This window comes from Schistocerca cancellata, chromosome 5 (assembly GCF_023864275.1).
Source record: "Schistocerca cancellata isolate TAMUIC-IGC-003103 chromosome 5, iqSchCanc2.1, whole genome shotgun sequence".
NCBI lineage: Eukaryota > Metazoa > Arthropoda > Insecta > Orthoptera > Acrididae > Schistocerca > Schistocerca cancellata.
The window spans coordinates 430,813,845-430,819,844 of record NC_064630.1 but is presented as its reverse complement, the minus strand read 5'-3'; positions in this window follow the sequence as shown (position 1 = coordinate 430,819,844).

Below are 6,000 nucleotides of genomic sequence, written 5' to 3'. Positions count from 1 at the left end.
GTAAACACGCCTTCCAACTTTCGTTTATGTCGCACAACTCCTTCTTGGTGTTACGATTTTTTCCGCCAGTGTATTTTCGTTTCCTTCAGAGTTGTTTCTGATGCCATGGCGAAAAATAATTTGACCATTATAATTTATTTTTCTAGCACGGGTGGGAAGATATACGAGGAAAGACGTCAGCAGACGATGACTCATTAATGCACATCGAAGTAGGGAAATGGTGTGTGTGGCATAACAGTCACCTGTGTTTACTCAGCCGTGCCAAATTATTTCTAAACATAGCACATCTTGAGTTCCGAGAATCGTATCAACAAAAACAGTATTTGCGTCATACACTTGTGTCTGTGTCTGTCTTGCGCAATCGCAGCTCTGCGAACGGTAGTCGTAAATATTTAACTATCGTATAAAAACATTAAGCTGAGACGATGAACTTTGCTGACGGTGCCCTCAATCTGAAACATTTTTCCCAATGATAGATGACTTGGCGTCGACCTTGGATGTAGAATTCTTCAATTTAGCGCTTCAGGAAAAGTCCTACGTGGAAAAACACCTCGACATATTTCTGAAAATGCCTGTCACGGAATAGTTACTTTATCCGAGAGAAGAAGAAGGAGTCATTTGGCACTATGTCAGCACAGTACGTGGGATGAGGTAACTCTGACAGCCCAGAGAACCAGCACGTCTGGTTGTGTCCTGCCCAGAACGAGCTGGGACACTGTCGTGAAACAAAAACTTCTCACTGGACAGCTTCCTGCGATGCTTCGTCTTGACAATCTCCTGTAATCTCGAGAAATTTCGGTAGTAAGCGTCCTTGAATAGAATAATCTGTTAGTACCATACCAAGGCAATCCCAAAAAACACACTGACTGCAAATGTTTCCATCGCTCGCCTTACTCCTTTGTCTCGGGGTAATATTGATACACCTACCTCTGGCCCAAAGTAACTGGACGGTCAGTCATTCAGCTAGACTGACCTGACACAGGTGCAAAATTTCCACTGCTGTCTCGATTTGGCAGGGTTGTTGAATGGGCGTGAGTAGTCCCGAAACCCCTCGTGTGGCGACCTTTCTCATCTCGCAAATATCTTGCAAGATACTGTTGTCTCGATTGTGATATTCCTGTCTTATAGCACCAGGGCCTCGTTATCTCTAGCGATTCCAGATCTGCACCAAGAGATAGTCTGCCGCTTCATTCTTCGTCATTTAAACATTTGACCGTACTGGAATCAGTGTTGCCAACGTTCCAAAAAGAAATAAGTTAAATGTGTCTACAATCGAAAGCCAGAAAAAAACTGAAATAAAACAAGGTTTATTACTGTGTAGTTTAATTTTTGCAATTATTTTTTCTGCACTAGGCATAAAAATATCAGTCCATTTTTAAACAAGGATACTTTGACGTAATATTCTGTTTAAATAAACATCTTCACGTGAGTTTCCTTCGCACAACTTTCTTTTCTCAAAGTAAAAATATAAGTAATGTGTCTGCTAGGTATTTACAGGACAAACTTCACAATATCTGCACCGTAATATTACATCATCTCTTATACTATAATATTGCGTTATTTCTTACACGTAACTACTGCGGTGAACAGAAGTTCACTTTTTCTCCCCTCAGTTTAATCGCTGGAATATTGTCTGCTGCAACTGTAAACGCATGATTTCTGATTCATCCTGCATTAATCCAAGTTTGCTTCGCTTAGAACAGCTTCCTTCGTTATTATGAAGCTGGGATACTTCGCTGATGTCAGCTATGCTGCAACAGCGTTTCCAGTAACGTTCTCGGTTGTTTATATTTTGTAGTTACGTTTTTGGTCTGGTGTATGTGTATGCTGACGAGCCCACAACGCGCACCAACATGGCTTTAGTTTTATTTCATATCTTTTTAATTCGGTATAATACATTTTTGTTGCATATTAAAGGATGTCTTTGAATGTTTTTCCTTTAATGAACATGCATTTTAAAGCTTTCCTGCAGTCGGGGAAAAAAAGCCAGGAAAAAGGCAGATCATTGCGAAAAAAGCTATAGTTCCGGACCCCACCTAAAACCAGCATTTGTCAGCTGCGTGGTGTTAAAGAGAAGCCGTAACTAGCTCTACAAAAGTTTATTTGACTACACTGGATGGAAAGTCTATGCATCGCCTAATCACTGTTCCATACGATGTTGCGTTGAGGCCGCACTCTCCATAAACTCAGCGTTGTGGTATTTGTGGCGTCTTGCACAGTCGTCTCGTATAGGGTGCCTGAAGCATGCTGCGTTCTCAGAATGCTAGACAACAATTCAAGCAAAATCATATTAATAGTTTTTATTACAATAAAGAAGATAGGCAATATTTAATGTACAGTGGTGTCGCAAGCGATGGGCGACACGCAAACAAGTAATGTTCTTTGCTATAGACAATGTTCATGTAAGCAATTGATGTGGATCACTTCTAACTGCTATCGTAGCACTCTCTGCTAGACTGGGTCTAGTACTGTCCTAATACTGTGTTAATACTGTCCGAATACTGAGCGGCCGAGGCTGGCAAGAGCGGCGCTTATATCCTCTTCTTGTAGAGGCTTCTGCTTGTCGTGGTGCGGTCCTAGTCAACGCACCATTGGCCGACGTTGTTTAACCGCCTTCTCTTCTCTTGCGGTCTTCATCTTCGTCCCGGTCCTTGTGGTCACACCAGAACAGCATTGTCCTCCTTCAAACGCAGAAACCAAATTACCGTAGATACTGCATTTTGTCAGATAACAGTAGATCTTTGAAAATGAAAGATCTGCTAATGCACTTTGTGATCCAGTACAGCTCTGCAGAAACATAAGACTGACAGGGCATGTTAACTGATTTAGAATAGTTTAAACAAGTGGTAAGAAGCAGTAGTTTTATTGCTTCGATAGGCGATATTATTTCATTATATTTCATGCTTTTTTTATACGCAGGTAGAAATTTCAAAAATAAGTGTTAGTTTCAAACACTGCAGAAAGTAAGTGCTATACTCCCAGTTTGTTCTGAAGTGTAATTTTCATTATGTAGTATATGAAAAACAATTATATTTTTTAAAAACTAATATAAAGTCATATTTTTAAAGATCGTATTTATATAACTTTTACGTCATAATTCGCTGCTTTTTATGTCATTAAAATCCGAGTCTTAGTTATCAGGAAGGAAGGAGCACGCTACTGATTACGAAAGTGAAACTGAGTAGAAAGTAAAAGACGTCATTGGACAAGGAAGATCCCCAGAAATAATTTGAGAATGACGGGATTATTTACAGCTCGGAAACTTAGCTATTAAATCTTACCTATTGCGAAGAAAAAGCCTTGGAAAACCTGCACTAAAACAGGAAGCTTTCTTATTCTCCAGCAAATGCCAGTGTCATTGTATTTGTTATTGTTTTAGAAGACATGTGTTGTCTCTTAGTACAGATTGCTATCAGCGAGGTTTCAATCTACATCTACATCTACATTTATACTCCGCAAGCCACCCAACGGTGTGCGGCGGAGGGCACTTTACGTGCCACTGTCATTACCTCCCTTTTCTGTTCCAGTCGCGTATGGTTCGCGGGAAGAACGACTGTCTGAAAGCCTCCGTGCGCGCTCGAATCTCTCTAATTTTACATACGTGATCTCCTCGGGAGGTATAAGTAGGGGGAAGCAATATATTCGATACCTCATCCAGAAACGCACCCTCTCTAAACCTGGCGAGCAAGCTACACCGCGATGCAGAGCGCCTCTCTTGCAGCGTCTGCCACTTGAGTTTGTTAAACATCTCCGTAACGCTATCACGGTTACCAAATAACCCTGTGACGAAACGCGCCGCTCTTCTTTGGATCTTCTCTATCTCCTCCGTCAGCCCGATCTGGTACGGATCCCACACTGATGAGCAATACTCAAGTATAGGTCGAACGAGTGTTTCGTAAGCCACCTCCATTGTTGACTCTCCCAATGATTCTCAACCTGGTACCCGCCTTACCAACAATTAATTTTTTATGATCATTCCACTTCAAATCGTTTCGCACGCATACTCCCAGATATTTTACAGAAGTAACTGCTACCAGTGTTTGTTCCACTATCATATAATCATACAATAAAGGATCCTTCTTTCTATGTATTCGCAATACATTACATTTGTCTATGTTAAGGGTCAGTTTCCACTCCCTGCACCAAGTGCCTATCCGCTGCAGATCTTCCTCCACTTAGCTACAATTTTCTACTGCTGCAACTTCTCTGTATACTACAGCATCATTCGCGAAAAGCCGCATGGAACTTCCTACACTATCTACTAGGTCATTTATATATATTGTGAAAAGCAATGGTCCCATAACACTCCCCTGTGGCACGCCAGAGGTTACTTTAACGTCTGTAGACGTCTCTCCATTGATAACAACATGCTGTGTTCTGTTTGCTAAAAACTCTTCAATCCAGCCACACAGCTGGTCTGATATTCCGTAGGCTCTTACTTTGTTTATCAGGCGACAGTGCGAAACTGTATCGAACGCCTTCCGGAAGTCAAGAAAAATAGCATCTAGCTGGGAGCCTGTATCTAATATTTTCTGGGTCTCATGAACAAATAAAGCGAGTTGGATCTCACACGATCGCTGTTTCCGGAATCGATGTTAATTCCTACATAGCAGATTCTGAGTTTCCAAAAACGACATGATACTCGAGCAAAAAACATGTTCTAAAATTCTACAACAGATCGACGTCAGAGATAATGATCGGCAGAAAATTTTTCTTTTGTTTAATTTTCCCTGCAAGACTATGATGACAAACTATCTGCCGTGCGGAAATATGACACCTAAAATTCGTTATAAAGAACGTAAGCCACGTGGAATGTAAAACCAGCAGGTGCAAATTGAAGCTCTGGAAGGGTAAAAAATTATTGAAAACTGTAATAGTTTACCCATTTGGAGAATAAAAACAAATTATGTTCCTGAGTTATTTAGTTTTAGTCTATGATAATGCTAGAAGATATCCAAGTTAAAAAGATGATGAGGTGCCTAATTTTTGTGAACACTATTTTGTATAAAGGAAGAGTTTTTTAAATATGGTCATAAGGTTTTGGAACTTAAGTAGCTTTCTATTTCTACATAGGACATCAAATTAGAAAACGTACCAAAATGCTATTGAGTCATATTTGCCATTGTTGAGTAACCACTGAAATATAGATAACTTCCATAAAGACAATAACAAAATCGAGGAAGTCTCTGGAAGAAATGTATGAAATTCTGTACGCAGTAGAGTTTCCGCTTCATCAGTGTGACCACCAATGTAAGAATCATACTATACAGGAAAAGTACGCACGCAGTATTTTACAATTGACACTACCATTTTATTAGGCCATACAGAGAGTGCTATTCTTTGACACTTCCTACCAATATCTTGAGAAAAGTTCTAAGAATTATATTTTTTTGCTTACCGCTACAACATGAATGATGTATTCGCTTCACTATCACATTAGTAGCGTATTAGTACTAGCAAAATATGAAATAGTGTTAAATGGTCCACAACAAGCGAGGAAATGAGTTCTTTCGAGTTTTTGTAAATAGTTAAACCGCAGAATTAACAGAATGCGTTTCATGTGTATAATTTGGTACTATACCATGGTCAGATCTTGTTTCCATTGCGTTTCTTAGTTATTAAAATGCGGAAATTACTTCCAAACTAGGCATTACTAAAAAAAAGAAGGTTGCAGCAACATAATATTGGTGTAAATATCATTGTGTTTCATTTTATGATAGTGCTCTCCGATGTATTTGATTTGCGTTTGACTGTGTTGTCTTCATGTAATTTATTTTCATAGTGTTCACTCAGTTCGATAGCGACTACGGTTGTCCAGAGAGAGACACTGAAAAGCGCGTTCTCGTGAGTTACCAGCGCATTTCATATTGTGCAGACAGCAGTCAAGTGAGATTATCGCAACCTCTGTCGGTCTTCTAGATCGTTCTCGTTGACGATAAACTCTTTCTACCATTCACTGTTTATGATATCGTCCCAGTGTTATCAGGGCCGGCGGTTGGT